The sequence below is a fragment of the Neodiprion fabricii genome, chromosome 7 (assembly GCF_021155785.1).
Source record: "Neodiprion fabricii isolate iyNeoFabr1 chromosome 7, iyNeoFabr1.1, whole genome shotgun sequence".
Taxonomy (NCBI): domain Eukaryota; kingdom Metazoa; phylum Arthropoda; class Insecta; order Hymenoptera; family Diprionidae; genus Neodiprion; species Neodiprion fabricii.
In genome coordinates, this window is record NC_060245.1 from 7,195,499 (window position 1) to 7,215,043 (window position 19,545).

A 19,545-nucleotide genomic window follows, 5' to 3' on the forward strand; every position below is an offset into this window, starting at 1 on the left:
CATTTATTAGTTTTTCTTTATCGACTAGTTCCAGCCTGATTAGTTGTTAAATTTGACATTGTTCTCTAATTTTTTTTTTCTTTTTACTTGGCGAGTAGCGGCGCCATAAATAATTATAAAATTTGACTCTGTTCTCTATATTCTTATTTTTTATTAATTTTTTTGTTTTTTTTTGTTCTTGTGTTTGGCAAATAGCGTCGTAATTAATATTGACTTAAAATCCGTGGCGATTAGCGCCTTCGTTTATTACTCTCCTTCTTTTCGGTTGTATTAATCTGATTTTCATATCAAAAGTGCGACTAGCGAAAGTAGTTTCAAGATTTATTCGACATTTTGTTTTCGATATTTTTGTTTTTGGAAAATATCTCTTTTTTTGTTGTGTAATAATTCTAATACAGAATATATTATTTCAATTCATTTTGTTAAATTTCATAGCGTATGAACGTCCGTTCTTTTTCTCCAAAAAAGTGATCCCATCTTATTTAGTGCCGAAAGAAAATAGCCGAGGAATAGAGAAGCTGACGATAGAGAAGCGTGTTTATCACGTCAGACGCCCGACAAAATTTTGCGATATCTTTTACAAGATCTATTTTACAGCTTTCATCGCGGGTCGCCAAATTATTATACGCAAGGTAAGTTCTTCGCTCCTTTGGGTGGCCGAGTTACAATAAAAATCCACAGTAGAGTTCAAGAAAATTTTAAACCTGAAACTAATGGAATAAGGCCTTAAAATCAGATTGTTGTTGCACTAAAATACAATTATGGAAATAGTGACGTGAAAACATATAGCTTAAGTGATGAAAATCAAAAAAAAAAAAAAAAATTAACACGTACTATTCAACTTATAACGAAACTGATTTTCATTTTTTAATCAGAATTGTATTTTTGAATTACGGTGAAAAGTGAAAATACTTGTGAGCTGTATGATTGCTATAAATAGAAATTTCGTGGTCCGATATTATGAAAACCCAGAGAAAACCTTGAACTTCTCCGGAAAATCTATGGAATATTTTTATCAATCGTGGATCTAGCTGCGTGTACTGACTGGATTCTGGATTAAAATATTTCAATGAAATTTCAATTTCAACTTTAAATTCTCGATATTTGAACCATCAAAAAAATTTGTGAAATCTGAGCTAAGCAGAGTTAGTAAATCGTGCCACACATCATTATTGTTCTGATATTTGTTTAAAAACAAGAGGAAAAAAGGTATTTCTTCTAGGTATTGGATCAAAGAACTTAGTGCGTTTGTTCTGAATGATATTTTGAAGAAATTTAAATTTTAATATCAATTTCTCGATTAAAACTCGAAGTCGAAATTTATAAAAAGGTTTCGAATCAGGATTCATAAAAGATTTTTAACCTTCCAAGCGTATATTTTTCCTTGCAGTAAAATTTCTTAAAACTGTGTATATAAGGATTTTCGATGTCACCGATGTAAAAAATGAGGTCAGATACGAGAAATTTTCAAAATTCAAAATGGCGGATCGAACACGAATCACCATGATCCCTCTCGAAACATCAACATTGACATCCTAGAAGTCCAAATATGCGGAAAAAAAAGATGACAAAGATATCTAGAAAATTCAAAAACGGTGTCTCACATACAAGACGCTGTGCCGCTGAGGGTTAATAATTTTCGATATATTCGTGAATAAGTATTAACGATAAATATTTTCCTAGCGGAGGATCTGCCAGATTTTTACCCAAGCGCGTAACGCTTCTTCCGGAATAATCGCGAGGTGAACGAGGTTCGCTCAGAGCGGGTGAAATTGAGTTTAAAGTGCGTCTCAGCATAAGTATTATATATAAACGAGGAGTTCGCCGGTCGGACTCGAACCACTACGAACCACTACGAACCACTACGAACCACTAGAAAGCAGCTGCAGGCGGCTACCGAAAAGCTTGCGGCTTGAGGCGTCGCGCGTTTATTGGCGCTCGGAGTCTCGCCGGATCTGACGTAATCTTGTCGACGAGCACCTAGACGCTACTCACCTCTCTCTCCCTTGCTCTCGGCAATTTCGCGCGAGGCGACGTATTGGCGACATCCTTTCACCCAGTGTCCTTGCACTCCTCCCCTCTCCACCTCTCTTCGAAATTGTCTCCAGCGCCCGTTTTTCCGCTTATATCTAACGACACTTGACGTATGAAAGAGCGCGCGATTTAAAAGTTTGAACGAAGCTTTGCCGCGCGCGGGAAAAACGAATGAAAAATACATCGCATTTGGAAAACTCGCCTTTAATGTACTTCTCTTCATTTCTGGCATCGATATATCTCACCTTGTAACGCGTTTGACTAACTTTTCATCAGAGAATTTTTACACACCTGTGCTGCTTCGAGTTTGTTGGGTTTGAAGCTTCGTTATTTTCAAGCGTCAAGCCTCTGTGTTGATCTTATTTTCTTCAAACAAGTATCCATATTATTCGATGGAAATTAGAGTCTCGATAGAGAAAAATTCAAGAAACTCAAGCTGCGCAAACGTGATCTTGTGTCTTTAAGTTCTTTATCTTTGACTTTTGTAGATAGAAATTTTTAGTCGTGCTGATTGTTATAATCCTGTAACGCGAAAACTGTCGATCACTTACAGATCGAGTATAATAATAAAAAAAAAAAAAACGAAAAACGATTTGGAACGAGTTTGAAGTGATTTCGAACGGATTCAAAATGATGAATGTTGGTTCGAAACTAATATCAAGGAGTTTCGTGCAACTTGTCAGTAATTTCGAACGATTTCAAGCGATTTTTAAATTGTTACAAATGATTTTAAACTAATATCAATGAATTTTAAACGATTTAAAAATCGTTTCTAGCCATTTCAAGCGGTGTAAAATAATTATAATGGATTTCGAAGTGATTTCAAGTGGTTTTAAAATGAATGGAAAGTAATACCAAGAAGTTTAGAACAATTTTCAAGTAATTTCGAACGGTTTGAAGTGATTTTTAAATTGTTACAAGTGCCGTTCAACTAGTTTTATCGGGATCGAAGAATGCAGAGATGATTTCAGGCACTTTCAGGTTGACGACAAATTGTCTCGAACTAATTTTAAGGAGTTTTGAACAACTCAAAAGTGGTTTTTAGCAATCTCAAGCGCTTTGCAATAATTTTAAAATGATAAAAACTGGTTGAAAACTGCTTCAAAGGAGTTTCGAACAATTTGTAAGTGATTTTTAACGATCGCAAGCGATTTTAAAATGATTAAGAATGGTTTCAAACTAATTTCAAGAAGTCTTAAACGATTTAAAAGTGGTTTGAAACGCTGCCAAATGCTTTGAAATAATTATAATGGATTCAGAAGTGATTCCAAACAAATTAAAGCGATTGATTGTAATTTTCAAGCAAATGTAATCGCAAGACACTTCTGATTTGAATGAGTGAATAGCTCCTCGAGTCAATCACTTTAAGTGAAAAATATATTTACAAGCAAATAATATTGCCTTTCTCTCTTTTTACTACGCCTCATATTTTTCAGACATGTTTTTCGGTCATTCGTTCATCGAACGGAAAAATGAATTAGAAATAAAATGGCCGTGCGACTTTTTATTTTCCTGAAAGGTGACCGAGAATTTCGAGTTATCGAGTGTCAATAAAATCCATACGTTCATCGAGCTACGGGTGTCAATAAAAAATTTATGACTACGAAGCTTATATTTTTGAACTTTCGCAGAAAGCTCTCCAAACGAGATTGAAGAAAATCTAAAAAATTACTCTTATATTGGTTGAAAAGTTACGTTGTTATTGGGAATAATCTACAGCCCGAATATTCGGCAAAGTTCACTGTTTGTGAAATATCGTTTCACCTTTAACTAAACGTCAAAACTGAGAGCAGGAAAGCCATTGTTCGAGTCTAATACCCGAATTATTACTAGAGACAAATAGTTTCGTTTTTTGTATATTTGGTGAAAACCGAGCGCCATTTATCCGTATTGTGTATACGAAAATAGGGCGACGGTATCCATTCGACCCTCTGTCAGTAACAAGGGCGCAAAAAGGGGCGAATGTAGTCCGAATCGAGGGAGGATAGATTTTCGGTCTTCCCTTATCAGCTTCGAGCGTAATCGATACTCCATTGTGTGCAAAATTCGCGAAATGTACAGAGCCGCAATCAGTGCAATACATTACAAGTGTTACACGATAAATCTTATTATAAATCAAACCGGCGGCATTATTCACATTATGCATAATATTAGGTACATGGTTTATATAATATATAATATATAAAATCCGTCGAACAGAGATAAAATTCAAATTGTTTCAACGAGCGCGCCCCTCGAAATATGAATACCGATCAATTTTGAAAGGAATTTTATCAATGAAAATAAAACGCTCCCTGCACACGGTTCTCTCATATTACGTGACATATTACCCATAGTCGAACCGCGCAGGTTTATTGACGAGAATTTTATGGAGCTTTGATGTAGATTGCGCGTAAACTAGACCGTGACTGTTCGTTCGTGTCCTTGTGAAAGTATCTTGAAAAACGATACTTGAAGCAACAATAATCACAAAAACGAGCAGTGGTTATTTTGATGAAAATTGCACAGTGAACCGAGGAATTTCAATTTGCAGCACAGTAATCTATGAATAAAATTTTTTAAAATTAAAATTAAACGAACATCAGAGGTGAGAGAATATCGCGGTATCTGAACAGTTTTATCAAAAATAACCTGACCTTTTGTATCGAATGTGTTTTGGTCCGAAAAAATGAATATCAATTTTCCAAGGAATATGTTGAAAATTTAGTGAAATATTACAAAAACAATTGAATAAGTCCTGTTACTATACCTCGCAATGATATACGGGGCGTGAAAATTTTTTATTTTTTTTTTCATTGTTACGAACGAGAAAGTATTATAAATGAGAGTCACGCATGAAAACTCGAAAAAACATAAACAACGTATTTATACACGCATAATTGTTTACACACGTACCGTAACCTCGACGGTATGTTATGAATGTATAATTATTATGCGCTGTGAACATTAATTAAAGTCGAAGAATTTACCGTTAGAATGGAGGGTAATTAATATAATTATATAAAGCGCGGCATCAAAGTGGAACACAGGTATGCACGTTTACGTATAATTCGGTTTACAACATATTTCAGCTTTGAGGAAGCTCGCAATAAACTTTCGGCCTGACGCGGAAACATTTGAAGAAAAATCGTTGTCAAAGAATTTAATATCGGACGTAACACGAAGACCTCATGATTTTGAATATTTCGGAATATTCCAGCGTTTTAAAAAAATATTCGAAAATCTCTGAAAAATCTTTGATACAACAGATCAGTTATAGGAAATATTACCGAAGATTTTTCCAAAGTATTGTAAAGTATTTGGTTCGTGGTGTACAATTCACTTCTTTGAAATACGCTGATTCGTTTCGAGAAATCCTACAACGATGGATTTTGGAAAAATTTTCAGATGAACACGTTATTCGTTGAAAAAAAAGAAAAAACAAAAGAAAGGAAAACGAGGTGATCGAAACGAGGCTTGGAAGTATTCAAGAAAACCCTGGTTGATTCAGAAAAGCTTGTTAATGGCAATTTTTTTTACTTGATTTAGCGAGTTTTAAATTTTTGAGAAATTATCGAAGCGCATTTATTTCTACTGAAATTTTCATTCATTACTTCGAAAGTCTCTGAACATCAGAATTTTTTCGAACAACACTGAATTGAATTAGATTTTTTAACAATTTTCCATCTTCTCTACTGGAATTTTTACAAATATTTTAACAACACGATTACAAGATTTTAATCCTGATCTAGTTCAATTTTTCACCAAAACGAAAATAAATATAATTCGGGGTACGAAATTCGAAAGAATTTCATGGCTGTATTCAGAAACCTTACAGTTTTCTCGCAATTCCAACAATTTTTTAACCGTTATCGCAACGACACCCTTTTTTATTAAAATTTTTAACTAAACATAAAAAACTAAATTTTTCACAGCGCAGCCGCTTCCGCGACAAGACTTGTGCTTACCAATTATTATTTATCTCCATTATCTAATCAATGCTTCCGAGTGATCTTGACGATGTAAACACACATTGGACGGACACGATCACCAACCAGCATAGTTATATCAGCAAGGTTTGATTTTGTTCAGGTCGGAATCGTGCCGGCATTGAACCGTGAAGAGAAGATAACCATTCGCTGCGAGCAAATTTTTTTTCACGTACACTTGGCCGCAGTGCTTCTGAAATGGTTAATTTTCACGGTGAGTCGGTTACGTTGGCAATACCGATCAGACCGCAGCGCCACCACCGGTCAGCTTTCAAACAAGCTTAATCTTTGTCAACGTACCGTGGTGTGTGTGTGTGTGTACAACAGGGTGGTCCTTAAAATGGTGATTTTTGAAATTTGACCAACTTACCTCCTGAATCGGCTACAAATAATTTACAAATAATTTCCTTATTTTTTAGATTCTTATCTCAACTCCAATCCCTGCCCGCAAGAGGGTGGATATCCCCATTTAACCCTTCAAGGGGACATTAAATCTACTAAACGCATTTCCATGAAATTTGAAACAGACGGGTTTCTTGGGTCGCTGACTGCTCATCTGATCTCAAAAGTTGAAAATTCAAAATGGCGAATCCAATATGGTGGACCAATGTCGCCATATTGAATCCAAGATTTAAAATTTTGTAATTTTAAGTTCGTATTTGCATTCAGCGACCTCAAAAACCCCTGGGCACTGAATTTTATCGGAATCGAATGACTTTTTGGATTTTGGTTCGCCATATTGGATACGCCATTTAGAATTTTCAAATTTCGAGTTCAGATTCGTAATCAGCGATCCCCGAAACCCATTTGCACCGAATTTCATCGTTCGGTGGATTAAACGTACCCCTGAATGGGTTAAACGGTGAAATCCACCCTCTTACAGGCACGGGTTAGAGTTTAGATGAAAATCTGAAGAAATTAGAAGGTTATTTTTGAATTATTCGGAACTGATAAACTGGGAGGTGAGCCGGTCAAAATTCAAACATAACCTTTGTAAGGACCGCTCTAGTAAACATAATAGGTCGATAAAAATAACTCAAGACCGTAGAATCTAACCTAAAAATATAAAATTCTCGGGCCACGAGTTATCTTATGTTCGCAAAGGTTGAGCCGGTTTCGTGGCCGTCAAATCTAACCCAAAAATATCAAATTCGAAGCTCATAGGTTATAGGTTATGTTATATTCACATAGATTGAACCTGTTTCACTGTTAGCCGCCAGTGGCGCTGCGTGCTGATTCAGCATTGCCAACGTAACCTTTTAGTCGAAGAATTAAGTTAGTCGACTCAGAATCACCGAGATTAGCGAATGGAATCTACCTACAATGAAACGACTCTCAAGGCCTTGCACTCGTTCAACTGGTCGCGTATTATTTCACCATTTCCCTATTTTTACCTCCAAATCTCGAACAGATGTCTGCAGTGGATGAGCCGCCTGATCCGAGAAAACTTTCGAGTTATGCTCAAAGTACAACGATAAGTCTAGATAATCTCATGCGAAGACTGAGAGGTTCTGTCGATCCTTTGTTCAGCCGAATCTAACTCCCGATTAATCCATGCTTAGAGGTAATTTTCAGTAACATATCGCGTGTCCGATGGTAAAACGACGTATGCGTCGAAAATATGAATTTGACGGTAAAAGGCGGTGGGATTATTATTTTTTTTTTTAAATTTATTTGTTACATTTAGAAATGGTACAAGGTAGGAAAAAATGATATCCCACGTAACTGTATCAGATCGTTTTCACCAATTTTTGTTTCTTTTTCGCAAACGCTTTGCAAATCTTTGAAACGTGGAGATTCGTTGATTTTGGGAAGAACGTTTCAATCTTTTCTATTTCTCAAAAAAAGATAATAACGTTGTTGAATGTGGCTTCGATTTTTTTCACGCAAATACAGAGGGAAAAAAATACTTTCTTTCACCCTCACGTGTGGTAAAAGGTTGTATAATACAGCGTACGTCCTTTGTGCCATTAAACATTCACTGAGAGAAATTTTTAGTTCCGCTTACCGCTCAGTCCTTAACGATTTTCATTTTTTACCACAATTTAAAAATACAATTCTGGGTAGAAAATGAAAATTAGTTTTCTAGCTGTTACCGAAAAATCTAGTATCCGTTACTATTCTTTCTCATTACGATCACTGTTGCTATATTTTCTTGCAACTGTTGCAAAAATTTAATGCTTGTGCAAGAATAAATTGACGTCAAAGCCTTGTTTAACTAAAAAAGTATAGTAAACCTCTGAAACTGATTTTGCGTTGCAATTACCAAAAAAGGATCGACAGTAGCACAAAATGGTTACGCCTACCTCGTTTTTCTTAACTCCAACAATATTCAAATATTTTTTTAACGATACCTGTTTTACTGAATTTTTCTAATCACTATAGAAATAAAATTTTTCTCAGTGTGCGATACATTACACTTTACGACCTTTCAATGAATAATGTTTCAGGATTTTTAACGAAAGAATTTATTACGGATGAAAAAACTATTAAACGTGCCTAATTGAACCTACTTGACGTTTTTCCTTTTCACAATTGCGATTCAATATTTTTTCTTGACTCATAATCTCTGCATTTATGCAAGGAAATTTAGATTTATCGACATTTATACGTGACTGTATAATCTGAAAAGTTATTTCAAAACTTTGGCCAGCTTTTTAGTAAGTGTTTCGTACCCGAAAAACATGAACCGATATTTTTACGATGATGGATTGTCGGGAAATTGACGCCTTCAAAAATAAAAAACAAAGTTTAACAAGTTTATCGTTCTTTGTTACATTCGGTTTTTTTATTTTCCAGAAAATCGCTCTACCGTAAACAAGTGATGAGTAAAGAAATTGGTTTCAAAAGAGTTGAAATATTCTAAATTCAAATTTTATTGTGTATCGAGTAACGAATAATTCACTCAAAATTTAACGCGTTAGAAGCGTGATTTTTTATATAATTTTAGATTCTCTAATGCGATTCAAAACTGACTCTCGTATGTGAAAACGATCTATCGAATTCACATCGCACATTTTTTTTTCGACCTTGTAAAGTAATTCTGGATACAAAACAAAAGGGATGGAATAAAATGAAAGAAAGATGTGACGTGACCAAACGAAACGAAACAAAAAGATGAATACAAAAAATTGCGAGCTTGCAACGATTTTCACGTCGACGGTTTGGAAGAAATGATCCGTTTTGACGCTCGATCGAACAATTTTTCTCTTGTTTCTTTTTGCCTACTTTGTTTTTCCTTTTTGTTTCTTTCTAACATCACGTACAAGATGACGACACATTTGAGTGACATATATAGATCTGGAAAATTCCGTCAGGGAAACAATTTTATTTATTGACAATTATTTAAATTATTAACAATTGGATTAGCTACGTTTCAATGTGAATGATAACATATTTTGTCTTCGGAGATCGATTCGTAGGCACGCTTTAGTCCGTCATCATAAAAAGGACAAAAAAAAACAAAAAACAAAAAAAAAAAAAAAAAACGTAGTCACGATTATTTTGCTAAATACTTCGGAGAAACTGGACTGACAATGAGTTAGGTTTTTTGACACTTACTTTAATAAAAATTTCACATGCTGTGTGAAGCTTATTTAATTTTTTGCTGCGAGAGATTTCGAAAAACGTTAAACAATGTACTCAGTTACTGGAATGATGCTGGATTGAGGATATTTTTATTATTAGACGCAAAAACATCGCGGATTTCATAAAAAAAAAAATGAAAAAAAAATAAAGCGCTTCTCTTACGTTAGAAAACAAATTTTTGTTTATTTTGCATACCGTGACTCGAGTTTTTGTAAGTTCATCGCAGCTGGAGATTAGGTATGGAATTTGGTAATGCGATTTTCTGTTATCGGATTAGTGGTAAATGCCTTATTGATTACCCTGAGTTGAAGATATTTTTTTTTTTAAGAATTCAACAAGTACAGGGCAGAAGAATTGTATTAAAATTCAGAATTGACCAAATTTCAAATCATTCGTTCCACCATATCAACATTTGAAATTATATTTTCAAAAGATTGACTTGGCACCTCTGATTTCAAGATTAAAAATAACGATCGTGGAGTTTATAGGGGTGATTAGTGAAATGATTGACGGTAGAAATTATGGTTAACGGTAACGAACAATAAATAGACGATTCGTTGAAAAAAAAAGCCACAGAACAACAGTTACAGTACTCTAATCTAGACGAATGAATAACGGTAGTGAAGAGAAACGAATGAAGCTAAATAATTGATGGGTATGTTGCGAGAGCACGGCCAAGACTACTCTAAAATGTAAAAAGTGCAAGCTCGCTTTCCGCCATAAAAGCCACTTGTAGGGAAATTTCAGGCGCGGTCGGACCCTTGACTCTGAGCTAGGAGGGCGAGGCCTTGTGACATATTTTTCCTTTTTTCATATAAATATACATATATCTAATTTTTGTGTCTTATATTTTGATTCTCTAAAAAAAAAAAAATTACACGAGAAAAATGACAAAAATGTATAGAATTTATTTATATGACACTTTCGAGCTTCAAGTCGTCTTTATAACATAACGAATCGTAGTTTCTTGACCTCGATAATGTTGAAGTAAATATTTTCCTTGGAAATGAAGGTCGGTAACGACATCCAGAAAAAATTGTTTACGTTTCCGGCCCGTCCTCGGAACGATTATATACTTACAGAACCATCTGACACGGGAATAGAATAATTGGTAACAGGAGTGAATTGCTTAAAATTAATATTGTACAGAGAATTATGAGATTAACAAAGGCAACTTGTACCGATATAATTGAAAGGAGATTGCCTGGTAATAACGTGGGATATTTCAAATTTGACGAACAACACGAAGAAAACAATAATTAAGACCAAAGTGGGCTAAAAAAAAACCGATGTTAATTTTTAAAAGAAAGAAGAAAAAAAAATTGAACTTTGATCTTGAATCACTTTTTAATGAATGGACTAATCAAAAAATGTTTTCAGACCGCTTTTGTAGAACGTTCAATTCTCTACAAAGATCAGAATGGCGCTTTTTTATTCGACTGGTCGTTTAAAAGGTGTAAAAATCAAAAGAAGCGAAAATAATTTTTCTCGTATTATTCTTATGGGAATTAAAAAAATGCGACGAGGACTATCTTAATATTAATATTAAGGGCTCATTTTTTCACAGTAACTTTTTTACATCCGAACGAAACTTTTGAGCCTGTTTGGAAGAAAAAAAATTAATTTTTTTTTGTATCACCCTAACGTATATAACATATATATATGTGTGTATACATGTACTTCGATACATGACACATTGTTTCGTTGATCTGCAAGATTTGCCGCAGAAGAAATGAATAAAATCCTTGAACAGCGTTGTTTTTTCCCCACGGAACTAGCGACAGCGGTAAAAATTTCGAATCCATAGAAGCCTGAAACGAAATGAAAAACCTGTCAGATCGATCGATTATTTCGCGACAAGGAGCAGCGTTTTGAAAAAGTAACAAGAAAACAAAGAACCAGAGGGAGAAAAAAAGTCGAACGGATACGCGTCCGAGTGAGCGGAAATGAAACGATTTGTTGCGGGATAGATAGCTCGTGCAGAGGTTGAGTAGGCAGTCGGTGCGGTGTTGTAACTAAACGGAGAGTAAAAAAAAAAAAAAAAAAAATTGGAAAAAAAAAAACAGAGCGAAAAGCTCGCTTTCCATACACGCCGGGAGGAATTCGAGAGGCGAATTGAATTCGCGGAGTTATTTCGCACGTGGGAACTCTGGCGAATATTCGAAATGGCAAAATTTCGTGTAGTTACTACACATCATACCTCCGGGTATATTAGAGTGTATCAAAAAAACCGACTATTTTTTTTTTTTTTGGAGAACATTGAAAAATCTTCCGAGTGTCCCTCAAAAATGACCTCGGTAAAATATGAGCTCTTAATATTGATATTTAGAGGTGGCGATTCTCAATTTTCTATTTCCCATTTAAATAACATGGGAAAAAATTTTTTTAAAAATTTAGAATTTTATTGCTCGAAAACGAATCAGTGTGAAGATATAAACAAAACATATTCTTGTAGGAAATTTTACGCTCTACAAAAAAGATCTGAACAAAGATTTGCGTAAGGTAAGTCGTTTCGGAGTTATCAGGCCTCAAACATCGAACCGTTTGAAATAATGATGTTATTAATTTATAAATGCTACAAAACTGACTTGGTTTACAAATATCGTTGTATCGCCAAAATTATCGATCTAATTGTACCGAAACACGGACCTGAACCCGACCAGACGTTGTAGCTATCTGCATAGAAAAAAAAAAAAATCGGTTCAGGAGTTGAGAGACGGCGAGTTTTATCCGTACCTGAAAATAAGAGGTCCTTTGACGATACGTCCTGCACGTACCGGGGATCATATCTCTCAGGGGTTTTATGCCTACCCGACTTGCCTGCAGTTCAAACCAGAAAACATTGCAGGTACCGCTGCGGAGAAAAAGCTTTTCCTTTTTCCTTATAGATATCCTTGCTTATACATGCGGAGATAAAATTTATCAACTTTGGTAAACAACATTCGCCCTGCGGATAGAGATAGTTCGAATTGCCTTGTACCATGGACTGTTCGATAATACATTCACGACGAATCAATTCTCTACGCCGAGGGAAGTTTCATTTGCTACGGTAACTAGAAAAATTCAGTAGAACCTTATAAGTTTATTTGAAAATTAGAAATTATGCCAAATCAATATTAAAAATCTTTTATAAACTATGAGTAGTAGAGTGAAAATTTTAATTTATTTATAAATATATCCACGCCTGAACCGTCATTAGGTTTAAAATTCATTCATTCATCCATTTCACAATTCATTCATTCCAGGTGTATATGGTTAAAAACAGTGTATATTGTTAAAATGGGTGGATATCGTTGAAATTATAAATTATTGTCAATAACGGTTTTTCGTCGAGGCACTATATTTTCTGATTTCACTTCTAATGTTCTTCGTTTTATCGTCTCTTTTTAAATTTAGCTTGGCTTTTCGAATGTTTAATGATTATTTTGAACGGTTTGTCCTCGTAGTTTAGATTTACTTTTTATCCTCAGTTAGTCGACTTTCGATCAGTTACGATTTCATTTCAGAGAGGAACATCTCCGCACCTCCTTCCTCCTGGAGAGACGTAGACCAAAACCACCTAATTTCAAATTTGTGACCAGGTTCCCCACTCCCTGGGTCTAACCTAATTCACTCGTGCCGTGTTCATTGCGCGGTTATATTTGAATTTTTTTAGTTAAACAAGGCTTTAACGTCAATTTATTCTTGCGCAAGCATTAAATTTTCGCAACAGTTGCAAGGAAATATTGTAACTGTGATCGTAATGAAAAAGAATCGTAACGGATACTAGATTTTCTGTTAACAGCTAGAAAACTAATTTTCATTTTCTACCAAGAACTATATTTTTCGATTGTGGCAAAAAATGAAAATAGTTAAGGACTGAGCGGTAAACGGAACTAAAAATTTATCTCACTGTATAATCGTTAAATGTATAAGTTACGTTTCGAGTGGATGAAAAAAACTCACTTCGTGGTAATAATTAAAATGTATTTCATCTTCGGTTCAACGTTCGAAATTCCATTTCTCGACGTTGTTTTTCCTTCACGTTGCGTAAATGAATTTTGTTTTACCGAGAGATAAATTATTCATTATACTTGTTATTACCGAGTAAATCCAGTGCATCAACTGTGCATAATTTCGGATATCAGCAATCTTTTGAAAATGTATTAATTTATTGCTAGATACATTTCGATTCTTTTGTTTGGAATAATTCAAACATTTAATTGTCTGCACGAACGTTTCAATTGAAATATCACTACACAGTCATAGTTGGAAAAAAAAGTTAAGATCATTACACAAAATCTATTCCTTAATATGAAAAATTCATTTTGACCGTGTCTGTAATGAAAATATAACCATTCGATATCTCGGAGCGTTGAAGCTGTGAATAAGAAAAAATAAAAAGAAAACCACTGATTAAAATTTTTTGTTTAAATTTGATCTTTTTTTGAAAACTGGTTTCTCATCGTTCGGCAAGTGATAATTAGTTCAAAAACTAATACTTTTTTTTACAAGCGCATTCACCGCACGGAAAAATCGATACCCTCAAGCTCAGATTTTCCTTCTCTTTTCACCGCGCATTCAGAGAAGAACAATTGTTTCGACTGAACAAGCTTCGATTTAATTAAATGCAGTTTCTCGAATCTCAACAATCAATTCTTATCAAATCAAAGAATTTTTTTTACGAGTATGTCAGAGATTCTAAAAATTCATTTCATATTCAAAAGTATCGTGCTCAATTTACGGTCAACGCACTTAATTACTTGGGACAAAATGACTTCGTAAAAAATGACTCCGTAGAAAAGGACTTTTCGACAAAATGACCGCGGTCAAAATATCTCCAGCAATGTTATTACTTCAGGCATTTTTATACCCCCCGCAGAATCTTACTTATGCTTTCACCCAGATTTTCACGGAATTCCGACAATCATTCAATTGAATCAAATTAATTTGACAAAACCGTGAGATTTTATCATTGGCATAATTGCAGCAATTATTTGAAAATTAATAGATCGTTCAAATCTGTCTTTCAAACTTTATGAAATAATTATTTACCGACAAACATTTCGTCTGAAGTTACTTTTTTAAAAAAAAATTATTTCCCAAGGCCCGTTGTTATCCGATTTGTATGGTTCGTGGGTTAATATCTGCACGAACGGATCGGCCCTCGATGAATAATCGACATAACCGCAGTGATTTTGAATCGCCACTGCAAAACGGCGTGCCGCATCAATGATTGCGGAATCATTAGCGAATAGTGGCGACAGTCTATCGGGATTCGAATTCAGGCTATCAAAGCTTGGCCTGAATCCCTTGTGTAATCTCGTAGGAAATGAACAAACTTACGGAATTTCGCTTGAACGGTGCTACCAAAGGCTAGGAGGATGACCTTTGTGCTTACGTGAGGAACACTCACGCAAAATAAACAGACCTCAAAGTCAACGATTTTCTTCTTGTATCTCAGGTTCACGCACCGACGACGAGAGAAAAAAGTTGTTTCTTCGTCCTTTTTTTGTTTTTTTTTATCTAGGGGACGATATATTTGAATAGCAATCTTAGATCTGTTTGATCTCACAACGTGCAAAAATCCCAGCTTTGTTGCCTTGTCTAATAAAAGCGTTATTTTCAAAAATTTATTCGACGTAGAAAATAATTTTCGGATTCAACTATCGAGTGAAAATCTTACCTGAAAAACAGTTATTGTTTTTTTACGATGCAAGCCTGATTATAATAATCCGTATTGCTGAACAAAATGCAGATTTGTTTAGGTTACATAAAAAAAAGGGTGAACGGACGTGTATTTCGAATCGTTTAAGAATTTATTCAACTGAATTGCAATGCAAAAATTTGGCGGCTTGAAAGATGTTTTATTGAACTAGAACGAACTTACACAGTAAATTTGATTTAATCGATCAAAATTCCGTATCAGTCTTCTTAACGCAATTTAGGGAAGGAACGATATAATTCCAAGATTTCTTTCAACCTAGAAGGCAAATGTCAGAAAAAGAAATTTCTTCAAAACACCATTTAATTTCCAAAATTCGACGCGCAAGACAGAATAACTCGTTTGTACGATTGAAAGCAAAAAAAAAAAAAAACATTGCCAATATTTAGACCCCAGGGAATTTTTTTGCGCAGAAAAAAAAAACCAACAAATGTTATTACTGCGTAAATGGGCACTTTTCGATACCGTGCGTAAAATCGTATTTTACGTACTAGTTGCACAATACGCTCGCTCCACTCTCTTGCGTCAGTTGGAAACCTGAATGTTTCTTAAACCATTGGCCGTAGAGATGTGATTGAAGAAACGAGATTGTTTAAAATTTCATAAGCTTCCCAGCTGGTGAATCCATTTTTTCTTCAACAGCCATATCCAACGATTCACTGCGGAACAATCATTAATTTTCCCAGCTATTTCACATATTACCTCTATAAATTCTTTAGTAGGCTGGCGAATAGGATTGTAGTATATATACGCTTGGTTATCTATTATCGTAGGATAGACTCACCTGGTGACTGGACTATTAGTACATATTATTGATCGAAATAGACAGTTTCGCCGCCGGCAAAGCGCTTTCGGCTTCGTTGCTTATTAGTCTCGGTTACCAGACCCGCAAGGGGATTAGGAGCAGCTCACTCGTCTTGTTGCGCGACTCTCGACCTGACAATTTCCACCACCCGTTACCAGTATACATAATACATGGCGTGATACATAGGTATATGTATACAGCCGTATAACTGGCGTCATACGCAAGTCATACTTTGACGTCTCTGCGGGGATGCAGACGCTTGAGGTTCCGAGTTCTCGCACCGTTGACGAGCAAATCCAAGTTTAAGTCCCGCCTTAACCTTGTCGCCTTCGGTACCGAGAAGTGAATTATATTCACGTGCCGAGTGGGTACAGCTTAGAGGAAATATTCCCGTCGGACAAAAGATCCAGAGGCGCAAATCCATTGCACGGGCCCACGAGGACAAATAAAAAAAATATCGGTGAATCCGAATCTGGGGAATTTGAATTTAAATTACATATCAGGTGTTTACATCTGATTGTTGGAATTTCCTCACCTTTAACAGCCATTTATTGAAAATCGAACCTGAGGATGCCCCATTCTGACCCCAGATTCGGATTCATCGACCCCACACATACGTATAGTTATGGCGATCGTCTCGGCTTCAACGGTTATTTCTCGTTTTGACCTTGAAACGACCTCGATTTCGAACTGACAGGGTCAAACAGACCCCAGATTCGGATTCAGCGACCCCAAAAACGTATAGTTACAATGATTGCAATTTCGAAAACTCATACGACTGTGTATCACTATTTTCTTACTTTCAAGAGCCATTTAGTGAAAATCGCCCCGGAAAAATCCCCCATTTTGACTTCATATTCGGATTCTTTTTTTTTTTTATTTGTGGGCCTGTGTTATCATGGTCGAAAATTTTCGTCAATGAAACTTGAGTAATTATAATAGCAACCCGATGTTTTCAATTTTTCTTTCATCTTGACAATGTTGGGTTGTCAAGAATCGACACTTTGCAAACAATATAGCAGCTGTTCAAAGTTAACTCAAAATACATCTGCGACAATATTATCGTTCCTTGCAAATTCAACTGTCAGTTTGACTTCAGCCAGAGCTTTCGAATTCGCCTCGTTGTGCCAAGATGATGTCTATTCGTTTCGACGATTGTTTGTTGTGACTTAAAATTAGCCTCAAAACATACGTCAAACTGAGAGAAACTTATGGCAGAGCCATTAGAATTGAAGAACCTAGCAAGCGTTTATTTTTGGTAGCCAGAAAATTTGTCTCAGTTACTCGAACGAAAACGGAAGTATACATATTTACTCACCTTCAATGTATTATACGTCAACTTCGAAGTAACGTGCCAAACTTTGAAAATGGTTTGTATAAAGCGCGACGCTTTATTCTCGCTGCAAAGCTCTCACTTTCGTCCCCTTGTTTCAATCCTTTGTCTTGCAGAACAATCCGCCAACAACAACAACAATAACTTTGTATCCTCGCGGGTTTGGCACAATTCATGAAAACCCTGCGTGCAAGAATAACAAGTTACACAATTGACACGAAGTTGAGCGATAGACGGCAGTTATTAATTGATATTAAAACTAACTGGAACGATTGATTACAGCTGGAATACAATTTCGGAATTTAAGATGATAAGCTAGCTTAACGGTCGGAAATATTTACCTGAGATTTTGAGAAATGACAATGCGCAATAAATCACGTGATACGTTTATTTCAACTTTTTCTCAGCGCAGAGAGAGAGATTTGTTTATTTTTTGTGTTCATAAACGATTTCGAAAATCACTTTTTAACGAACAATTTTTCGTTGCGAATAGAATCTAATCATATCCTATTTCAATCTAAATAATTGGTTAATCAATCGGTAAGAATACAACGTTTTCGATTTCAAAACATGACGAACGATTATTCGTTGCTTGTCTTGTCACGTGGTATCTTATACGCGAAACACGTCGAAAAAACACGTCTGCTGACAATGAGGCCAATACTCCAAACAAAAGACTGACTACATTTAAGTGACATTTATTTATACCTACGCATTGGAGAAACGGACTACGCGGAGAATACCATAAAAGGGAGGAGTCGGCACAGGATCTGTACCTTTTCGATACTGACACCGCAACATTGCGAGTGAGATCGTTATCTCCAATCATCCTGCGTTTTACCTGCAAGATCTACACACGCATCGATATCGCAATATCGTGAGGGGTAGACCTCCCCCCCTCACTGGTAGCGCGATGCATCCGATCGCAATCCTTCCACATATCGCTCGACGGATCGATAATGTCAAGATATATCGACGAAGGAGAAGACGAGCGAAGATGGACTACCGCCCTTCTTACCTGTTGACCCGTATCACGTGACCCGCTCGACCAATCGGAGATCGCACAGGATGAGGAGACAATCACGTGACAGCAGCACACCGAAAATCGGCCGGTATCGCCAGGATCATCGCTAAACGCGACACGCACTACGTTCAACACATTTTCCGAGCGGACGTGCTTTCGATTCTGCGTACGAGTTATCTTTTCTACCGCTTCCAATAGATTCAGTTTTCGATTCGTTTTCTATTATCTTCTTCTCTACCGTGCTACCGACATCTTCTCTGATGAATAAGAACATCTTCTCTACCTGCTTTCTACACCTGCACCTGCATTTTCCTCTATTCTTGTAAGTAAGGTTTTCTTTTTTCTATTTCGTCAAGCCACGAAGTTACTTGTATCGTATCTCTTCTATATATTTTCTCTTTTCGTACTTTCTCTGGTGGTTTGCTCTGCGTGAGCAACGTGGGTTTCATCTAATACCGCAAGCAGGGTTGCAAACAATGCATTACTTTTTTAATTGCATTAGTGTTTTCATTAAAAGATTAAATTTAATGATTCAATGAATATTATAACAATTTAATCATCGAATTTAATGGTTTAATGGAAATTATTTTCATTATGAATTGAAAAAGTAATAGTTACCGCATTACTTTTTGGTTAAAAAATTTGCAACCCTGACCGCAAGTGACTTCGCAACGTTCAGCACTTATTTAATTTGTAGCGAGTATTGCGTGTTTTCTTGATCTTGCTTTGCTAGAATTGATTGATTCACCTGATATCGATGAACAGCAGCGGCTTACTATCTTTTTGCTCACTGTTGAATAGCTTCAATTGCCTTGTTTGACTTGAATTTGATCATTTATTGTTTCTCTGCAGTGATCGGTGAGTTAATTGGCTTGCAATTTTTCACAGTTTATCTTTGTCACTTATTATCTTTTCTTTATGTTTTCCACGTCTCTAATTTGATCGTAAGTTTGGTCGCTCACCTAATATATCCGACTGAGTAACATCGTAAGCTTACCTCGTGCGCGACCTTAAATCGCTGCGCTTTATAAACACATCGTCCTTTGACTTTGGAGTATTGCTCCGTATTGTACATCTTTCTCGTCACCT